Source organism: Rhea americana, unplaced genomic scaffold (assembly GCF_003343005.1).
Source record: "Rhea americana isolate MKP2758 unplaced genomic scaffold, rheAme1 scaffold_165, whole genome shotgun sequence".
Lineage (NCBI taxonomy): Eukaryota > Metazoa > Chordata > Aves > Rheiformes > Rheidae > Rhea > Rhea americana.
This window is the reverse complement of record NW_028185761.1, coordinates 857,769-868,431: the sequence shown is the minus strand read 5'-3', so window position 1 is coordinate 868,431 and position 10,663 is coordinate 857,769.

The window sequence follows — 10,663 nt, the reverse complement described above, 5'->3', positions numbered from 1 at the left end:
GTGTAGAACAGAAACCTCTGAGAGGCCCCAAAAGATCAAGTCAGCTAACTCTAATTATGGCTATTTGGATATTTGGACTGCAGATTTGGTGTMTTCCTAGGGTATGCATTTTTTCTTTTTCTAAACTGCGGTATAGACTTAGCAGTCTGTGTAACACAATTTATCCAAGACACAATATACTGTATTTCTTAAGGAGAAGCAAGGAAGAGAACAAAACTCCATCCCMTTTTGTAAGTTAGGAATGTCTCATTAATTGTGTGGTTTAGTTCTGGTAATCTTCACTGTCCCAAGAAAGCAAGAAAAAAAAATCCCTCTACAAAAATGGAGACTTAATGGTCCTTTAATACGTGTTTCTGAAAAATGTGAGCCTGTATAGGTTAAGTAGAAGAGAATGGATATGTATAATAAAATATCCATTACTGACACTGTGACCTCATTAAATGCAGAGTAYGATTCAGAGGTGACATGAAAATTATTGTACAGCTGAAACCAAGTGAGAAGAACTAGATGAGCAGAAGAYCTCCAGTCTCCTCTCCCACCCATCGTTATTATCCTTCCGTCAGGGTCTGATGCATCAAGTACATCTTAAAAATTCAGCACTCCGCTCTGACCACAGTAAGCAGACTGTTTCTGTCGTTTGCAGCTGACACTGGGATATTTTCTATAGTTAATCTCCGATGCTTGAAGACCATAAGTGCTGTTCCTGCTGTAYGGCTACCGTTAATGGGCATTTAAAGGGGCTGCTTGGGTAGGTTGAATTGCCTACCTTCAAAGAACATTTCCGAGTTCTAGTGAAAAATGAGACTGAGAAAAAGACTCAAGTAGTTGTGAACGGCGCTTCCTAGAAATCAATGTACCTGTTTTCTCAGTTTTGGTGCCTTAAACCCATTCTGATTCTTTCGGATCTCCTAGGTAAATCAACAATCCCCTTTACACACTTTTTTTCAATAGGAGTTATACAAAGGTGTAGCACRTGGTCTGAAGCCTCAAATTTATGTCACTAACTTCACAAAGTTTTGTGAAAGTAGAGGAAATATTGTGGAAAGAGATAAGATGGAGACYGTTACTTAAATAATGTAGTCACTTAAGCAAAGTATCTAAGTATTTCAGATGACTGTTAATCATTCCATTATTATGCAATTTCTCTATATCATTAACAGCCTCCCTTTGTAATCTTCATACTTTTCTAATATAAAGTCTCTTTGATGATAGTCCATTTTATTACACTTGACAGTGTTTCTAATTATCAGTGTCAGTGCACCATTAATTTTGCTGATATTACACTCATTAATGATCAATTTTTCCTTTTTGATGTCTATGTTAGCTCAACACTTCATGAAACAGGCACACTTTGATGCAAYGGGAAGTATAATATTGAGAATCAAACTAATTTTCCCAACAACTTTTTCTGGGATTTTCCCATTTTCTGTCAAATCCAGGACACATGTTTGTAATCTCTCTGGATGTCAGAACATCGTCTACATGTTCTGGAAACTTTGAGACCGAAAATGCATGCTTTCCAATAGTGATGATGCAAAGATTTATACTAGATTCTTTTAAGACTGGCTCTCCGTGCCTTTGATGTGTCCAACCAGATGTGCGTAAACTTTATCCGGACTTATGTGGGTCCCAGATCTATTTCCAATCTCAAGTAATGCTATATAAGYAAATAAACTATTTGAAGTGTAAAATGGCAAAACCTGAGACTGGAATCACAAAACAAGAATGTAATAAATCTGAAGTTATTGAACAAAAAATCGAAGACGTATCTCTTAAGAATCAAAACTCGTAATAAACATTTTCTAACCACAGATAATAGGCCAAATAGGGGAAAGAGCTTATAAGGAATGACAAATAGTTTTTTATTACATTGTTTGWAAGAAAACAAATGCCAAACACTACATCTTTTTTAAGCAGATGGTTCCTTTAAGAGGGAAACACGAATCAAGTTTGAAAGTGCAGGTCCACCCTCAGTTCAGTCTTTGAAATAWGGATCAAAGTTGTTTCCACCACAGAGGCGTCAGTCAGCCTTGCTCTGTTTCTGCTTTTTGAAGGCATCTGCTTTGTATTTCATTAGAACTACTGCAAAATTGCTTTCAGCTATAAATTTACTGTGACTTTATTTTTTTTTCTCACAAAATGAAACACATAAGTGTCAGTCTCTTGGCAAATGAATGATTCCCAGGCCCTGCTAAAGCTGTGCATGCTGCTCTGAATGGTGCTTGACTTTGCACAGAATAAAACTGGTGAAGCTACATTTTGTGAAAATTAAGTCCATCATACATGTTTCTGCTTCAGTTACCAAACAAGAAATCAAACAGATAGGTTGGATCAACAGGAAATGAAAATTTCAAGCCATTTTCTATCTGAGAGTAATTGGGTTACGCAATAGCATTTAACATATTTGGAACAAAAATCAGTGGAAATTGAGGCAAGGTTTACGTGCCATTCATTAAATGGAGGAGCAAGAAGAACAGCTCAATATCCCCCCAGGGAAATAGATCATCCTTGTAACAGAGATGAAGGGTTCAAATCTGTCCTCTGCAAAGGATTTCAGCTTCCTTTTCTTTTATCAGAGGGAGCATCACACACAGGGCATCACGCTGTTCACKGTGGGCTGAGTGGCCCCGGGCTGCCAGTACATCCCCAGGACATTTCCAGTGTTTTGAAACTTGTTAATTCTGCTTAAACTTTTTAAGATATTGGTTGGAATAGGCAACRCCATTTCTCTAGGGAATGCTTCCCAGCATGTGTTCCTGGTATCATATTGGTGCATTGGGTTGAGCTAAGTTGGCAGGACCTGATGACTGAGGCTGTTATTTCTCCTGATTTTCTYACAAACTAATAATGTTTTACTCACCGAAAGATCTTCAGCAAGGGCCATGTGCAACTCAAATGTATATGCTATTGACTGGCTCAAAAAACTTCCATACTGTGGATGTCCCACTRAAAATCACCTCTTGGATTTGGGGGTTGAGCTGCTAATCTCAGGTAGAATGGGCTAAAATATTCATCTGTCTTGTCTGACCCCACAACAGCTTGTCACGCTGTAGCAGAGTGAGGGGCCAGAGAAATCTTAAGGAAATACTGTGCGTACGCAAGCACAGTCTTTCCCCCCTCCCCTGCACAAACACTGTCCCATTGTCTGGTATTGATTTATAGCTCCCCTATGTGCTCCTTTAGCTTCCTTAAAGGGATCTCAAATTTCCTGTCTGACTTGGCRGCGGTGCCCGGGCTGAAGTCTCTCTGCCCTCTGTTTGGATATGCAACCAAAACCCCAAGTGGCCCCTTTTGGTTATGCCATCAATTAACCTTATTCTGAAGAGCGATCTCTCCAATATGCACAACCTTGCATACTCTTGCTAGGGATGGTGGGTGATAGTTATTTATATGTATCAGTTAGTCTTTAGGGTATTTATTTCTCTGAGGTTAAATCTAGATTGTTATTTATTTCTACTGGTCTGGTTAAAGCCTTCATTTTTCAGAAACTGGAGCTCTACAGACAGTGCAATGCAAACAATACAGGGATACAAGCAAGTGACTGTGAGTCACAATTTCTACATTCAATTTCCACCTACACTTCTACATTCAATTAACTCCTCTAAGGCTCAGTTTCAATCCTTACAAGAGTCCAGTAGTTTCATACAGTGTAGTGTTTTGGGGACCTTAGGTTAAAGGGGCTTAGATATTTAAGTGCTAATAATTAACTCAAACACTTCAAATCATGAATAATAACAATTAATTGACTGCAATTTGCATTATTGCCTAGTGATGACAGCTACTCAGTCTCCTCTAGACCTCTGCCCTCCCACTAATATAATTCATGAGAACTGTGATTCAAGCTAGGATTTATGTGGAAATTGAAGAACAAGCAGTGCCAGAAGGAAGGCTGTTTGCTTTGCATTGTAATCACCATTGATAAGCAAATAGGGAAAAACAATGAAAACCACTGTTTGTTTTTAAACTTGCCCATAAAACATCTTTGTCTCCATCTTTCTGTCCACCTRCCTCCTATCCTTTCCCTGGTTTCCCTCAGACATACAGCTATGTCTCTCCTACCTTATCCATACTCTGATCTCCTCGGTGTCTGCACCGTGGAGGTCTGTCGCAGTCCGTGTGCACCCCAGACTGATCACATTGTCCCTGTGCTACCTGGGAGCTCGTAAGTGGTGGCTGAGACCTAGAAGYACCCCAGGGAGACTGGCTGCTACCTTGAATGAAGTCTGTCCRCTCTCCTAGCTCCTTTCTTGCTCATTTGGAAATTTTCCAAACAGGGATAAGCTTCCCATTATGAGAAAAATGTAATATTTGGCTTATTACATTGATTATCATTTTTGAAGCTGATAATGAGGGCACTGCTTAGCTGTTAACATCTCTAGTCAAGACTGGCCTGGCCCACAGCAGGGGCCACATGGACTTTTCAGCCCTGGGCAGCCAGAGAGTCTCCATGAGTAACATTGCTGAATTGGTCAAAATCTCTCCYGAGGGCTGCTGCATAGCATCCCTACATCCCTTCCAGCCTCTCTCCGTCTCTGCGAGGTGGTGAGGAAAGGGCTACCACGTGCTTCCAGGGAACACTTGAGCCTCATCTCTGCCTCCTGTACCTCTCTGCTTTACTAGAGTGTAACCATAATATTGCAGTGGAAATGAAAGGCCTGAGGAGACCCCAATCACAGCTCCTCACCAGGAAGGAGTGAGCCACATTCGAGGCAGTCCTTACAAGATACCCATTGATTTATGTGAATTTCCTGATGGCAAAACTGGCTACATTACCGCTTGATTAGGCAGAGGAACCTCCCTCTTGTCCACGGATACTGAAGATAATCCCTCTTCAGAGCATTACTGTTCTGCAAGAGCCATGGCTTTCTCCAGGAACCTAAAGGAAAACGGAGCTGCTTTTGTTGGCTAACTGTGTGAGATATACAGCAAAGACTCATCCCTGCCATCACACCAGCTATACTGTGTCTGTGATGTTARCTGAAATCCTTGGATCATCCCCCAACCAAAAGAGATGCAGTGAGCCACGCCAGCACATTGCATTGCCCTTTTGGGGATTGCTTTCCTCCTGTTGGATAAAAGCAACACTAAACATCAGAGCTATCTGTCCGGCTATTGAGTTATCATTGCCAAGCCAAGTGCACTGAGGGGTTGTCTGGTTCCCATTATATTAAGTATTTTCTTAATTTAATAGGGAGAGCACTACAGGACAGCTACATCACCTTCTGCCTCTTCAGCCTTTGACTTCACTCTGAGCTTGTCAACATGGAGAGGCAGTGGTAGGGCATGAGCTGACTGTTGTCTGCAGGCTGTGTGGTCATGTCTGGGATGTAAGCTAGTAACCTAGCTTCTCAGTGGAGCATGTAARCGCAGTACCACAGAAATGAAGTTGGCTTGTGGCCGACCAGCTCAGCGGTTGGGTGGAGCAAAAATACATCTGTCTGCACCCGTCCATGTAGACATATCCCTGGGGAGGTCAAAGGGAACGACAGAGCTGTGGGGGGGCGTTGTCCAGCGCCTTCCCCAGAAGCATTTTCCCTGGCACGGGATTCGTCTGGAGCGGCCGTCCTCAGAGGCCTGTTTCCTTAATGGAGGAATGTACTCATTGCCTGATATTGTGTTGAGCTATAAAGACATGATTTGTGACACATGTTGCTGCATGAAAGAAAAACAGTAGCACTGAGTAGCCCGAGCCTGGGGAGAGCAGAATTTAKTCTGCACCGCCATATCCCAGCACGTCCTGGAGAGGCAGCAGCTCTGTCACCAAACGCCCTGGGTTGCTTTCTCCACTCTGTCCAATCTGTCTCGCCTTCCCTCCCCTGTGGTCGAGGCCTCCTCTTAACGCTGTCCTGGGGTCGATAMACTGCAGAAAAGTGTTGTCTCCAGCATCGCTGGGATCCAGCCTGGATCTGGGAGCCACTCCTGATCTACACTAGCCCAGGGGAGGAATGAGGGCAGCAGTCCCACCAGCAGAACAACACAGGGAAACTCCATCCAGTGAAGCTCACGCTGAGGAGTCAACTGGTCTCTGCAGTGAAGCTGGCAGCCTTAAGGTCAGTTCCTACCCCAGGGAACCTCAAAAGATGGGGCATGGCCCATGCAAAGAAATTCAACAGAAGCGTGGATGTGTCAGGTATTTACTGCGTAAGGATGMGCCAAACAAAGACGGCGTGTGTGGCTTCTCCGTGCACTTCAAGGGACTTACGCAGGTCCTTCCCCTCTATGGAAGGAGCCAAGTTGTGTTTCTTTCCCCCATTCTTGGCTCGCTTTGACCAGAAATTCTTCAGACATTTTTTGATAYACATCTACCACAAAGCAGTCCTAATCCCTACTGGACTTCTTATGCTGCTTGCTACTGTAATGCGGATAAACACTCACCCGAGGAATGCCAAAAAGTTGTTCTTCTTCCTCCACCTAGATCTAAAGAATTTATTGATTTTGAAGTGAAATTTGCATAGGTTCTGATTAAARATTCTTGCTTAAGAGGAACTTTCTATGTTTAGAAGGAATCTGTTGCTCCTTTGTAGTCTTCTCCACGCACTACGGATAACATGCTCCACAAGCTGATGGATGAAATAAATACTTTTATGAACATTTCAAGTATTACAGTTAGAGACCCAGACTCTTAAATGATGTTAATCAACAGACTTTCAGCAAAATCAAGAAACTTTTCTCCCATGAAGTTTTGACCCTTTACCTTTTCAACTGTACCACTATGAATTTTTTTGTGCCTATACTATGAACAGTCAAGACTAGACACCATTTCCCCTTGGTCTGCATCCTGTTTTYGAGAACAATAGCTGCATTTTTGACACAATGCCAACCCATAATTCATACTTGCCTGCATCCTTTAAAGCATAGCCTTGGCTGATATTATAACATTTGAATGCATTGAAATGACAGTTCCAATTACAATATTTTTTTCTAATCAATAATACTATTTTTTAATTTATATGTTGTAGGAATAATAAACAAGGAAGAGAGGCCTCATGTCCTGATGAAAGATGGGTGGATAAATTCCCTTGACCTAATCTCCAGTCCACTCAAATGTAACGCAGTTAAAGAGTTCAGCTCAGGCTCAAACGTTGTGGGTTTATGTCCTATTTGGGATAGTCATCTTGAAACAGATGAGAGGAATCCAGTAAGGACAGAGGGGAGGTAGAACAGTGTTGGGGATGAATTACACAGAACAGCTAAGGATATAAAAGCAAGAAATACACTGAAAGCATGCATGCAATGCACAAAGCCTCACTTTTTAAGGCAGCACCAGCTTTTACTCAGATCTTCCTTTGAGAACAATCCAAAGTTGCTGGAACCACCACATGCCAYCTCCTTTGCATCCATCTCTCTTGCATCAAACCTACTGAGCATCATCCAATGTCATCAGCAGTTCCATACGTATTGTTGGTACCATTTCTAGAGCAAAAAGTGACTGCCAACAGCAGCAGTACCATTGCTAGTATACATGAAACTACAGGATTGCTCACTGTGAGGCATAGTTGGGACTCAGAGYCATATGATATCCACAGAAGCTCAGATATTCAAAATGAGTTGTCCTTGGAGAGAGCAAGAACATTTTTCATTAGTAGAACAAGAAGGATTCAGGAACTCAGGCTGATCTGAAAACCCTCCAGGATAATTAGAGTAGTCTCAGAAGTCCTAAATATTTCAAATTCCAAACATCTGCAAGTCCAGCCTACTGATGGGAAAGTATCTGCTCCAGTCCTCATGCATAAAGCATCTTCCAGGAGACGGTCTCTRCTGAGTCCCCTGGGTTGAGGATTGATCCCATCATACATTTATATCTATGCCACAATTGAGATTGTATAAATCCACTCAACATTTGACTTACATTTTCTATGTATTTTTTCCTTCTTCCCTGCTGATTCAGAATGTTTAAAACATCCCTTTCTGTTTATACACTTTAATTCTCCCCCTTCCACAGTCAGCTATTTCTCATAACCTTTCTGCAAAGGTCTCATTTTTCACACCTTTCCCAGTTGCTGTTGCATCCCCTCTGAACTCTCTCACAGTGTCTCACTGGAAAACTTTGCCAGGTTCTGTAACGTCATTCCTGAAAGAACGGACCAGTGATCTTGAGAAGCACATTTGGGAATGCTGCAAAGCAAGACAGTAGAAGGGGGATAAGAGCAGCTGTCATGGAACTGAGTCCAGTGACCTAATTAGWTATCCCTAGTTAGGATGTAAACAATACTGGACACAGTCTTAGTCGATCCCAGTTTTGAAGTAAAACATAAAGATGGTTCCATCTACTTCACAAGCAGGGTGAGGTATGGAGAGTTATGAAGACTTGGCTGGCGAACAGATTATAATTTGGTCTCGTTCAGTTCTGGCTGAGACTTCTTCAAATCAGTTAATCAGCAAAATTATCAGCAAAATTATCACCATACCTTCCAAATTCAGACAGTGTCATGTTGTGTCTTTCCTTCTAATTTGAGAGAATATCTGAAGTAAACAGTTCAGGGGAAAAACAAGGTAGTTTGGGATATTCATAGTCTTCGTTACGTCTACATTAAGTGAATGAAGGTTTTTTTGGAGGAAGAAAGTTATAGAGATCTACTYATTTTATCTGATCCAAATAATGCAAGACTTTTCTTTGAGATAAGATTTTCTTCCYATAAAAACTCTTGCACAAGACCAAAATCCCAACAGACAAGTTGTGAAATAAGAAATAGCATAAAAAAACAACATTTGGGCCATAGGATGCTGACAGCATTGCTCCATAGACCATAATAAGTGTTTTGTTTAACTTTGTGACACTCAGGTACTATGCTAGGAGACATCTGAGAATACTTTGTGGGGATGAGTTCAGAAGTCTACTGAACAGCTGTAGGAAATGCATGATGCAAACTGAATGAAGCAACATGCTCTGTAACATACAAACATGTGATGTCATTGGACTTCACTGTATTTACTCAAAAGCCTCCTCAAGAGCAATCTAAGGAAGCAGGAGGTTGGAAAAGCAGTTATGTCGTGGGAAAAGAAAAAAAAAAACAGATAATGTTACATGGATGTGCTCACCAGAACAGGCAGAGAACTGTACAAAACCTTGCTGGTTGAAAACTGATTCTGATTTCTGATTGTGATTCCTATTTAAAATGGTAAAGCAGCACCAGATTTCAGAGACTCTATCTGACATATCTAATAGATAAAGCAAAGGATTTGGAGTTCCTCTTCTTTAAATCACTTGTGACTTGGACTTGACTGGGTGCTCACGTGTTGGTGTTCAGAGGTATTTGAGATACCCTCAGATATGCTGCTAGGCCTCCAGCCGATACTCTATAATAATGAGATCCTGTGTCACGCCTGCAAACTCTGTATTGATGTAGCCCTAACCCCAGGGCACCCCAAACGACACTCCTTTCTTGSCATAGGCTAAACTAGCTGCCCGTCTTTAGGCAACTGAATCATGTATTATCATGTGAGCTGGTATGGCCAACAGTCCCATTACAGCTAGTGGAGMTCTAGCCCACACTGTCAGTGGAGCTTGAAGAGAGGTTCAACTCACTGGATAGTAGGACTACTAGAAGACTTGAGTCACAGCTTCGAGTCCCATGTAGATGCTCCAGGGAAATTTAGATGTTCATCTGGAAACTTAGATGTCATAGTACTTCCTGATAGCACCTGCATTTTAACCTCTCTCTGTGACTTGAATGCCTTAATGAGGGCTGTAGAGGGAGACAGCAGAGGCCACTTCTGGTTCAAATCTCTAAACCTTCTTCTTAAACATCCTTCCCTCATGAAACATAATGGTAGGAGGATGTGGTGGTTTTTCTTCCTCTTTTCTCCTGCTGTTTAGTGTTTAGAACATTGTGTAGAGTATGGCACACCCTGATTCGATTTCCTCCTCTGCAGGGAAGTGATTAGCTTTARCTAGCACACTGGGGAATCTGGGAGCATGGTACTTCCCTGCCATCCTGTKCAGATTATTCCTCTTTATCTTCTGTGATCCCAGTGGCAAATGCCTTGTTCTGAGGACACTATTTCCTCTGCAGGGGAATGCTTAAATGCTCTTTAAAGGGTGCGACTTTCTATAAATTGAGATAAAATTGAGGATAAATTGATAGGGTCCTACCAAGCCTTGCCCTTGACCTTGCRAGAAGACACTACTCGAGGAGTAGAAAATCCAGTTCTGAGTTTCTGGATATGGAAGAGAAYTGAACTGGCAGTCTAGGCATGGAGCTATCACACAACGGAGGATGGCAGATCTATTTCCAGTGGCACTTTGTATGGAGCTTTATCTAGTAGGGAGGTTTCRGTAGTAGATATCAGGGATGCTTAGTGTGTGTGTCCTGTCAGGGTCTGCATATATAYGAGTGGCTCTGTGCTGTCTGAGGTATTTCTGAATGTGCCAAGGAGCTGACTGTTACATTCATAGAGAATTTTAATATCAGAAAGAGAGTCCTCTGCAGACTTCAGGCACCACCTGGAAGAGTTAGCAGCTGAACAAGGAATGTGAGGATTTAGATTTTGGACTTAAGTACTTGAAGTGGCAATTAAAGCACATAAATACTTTTGTGGCCCTTAACCTCACTGGCTATCCCTYTTCCCAAATAGAGGAGGACCTTGATTTAGTGATGGGTCCAGTTCAGTAATGCTATAACTTGCCTAATGTCTATAGTGGACCATGAGGGACAGATTAGAG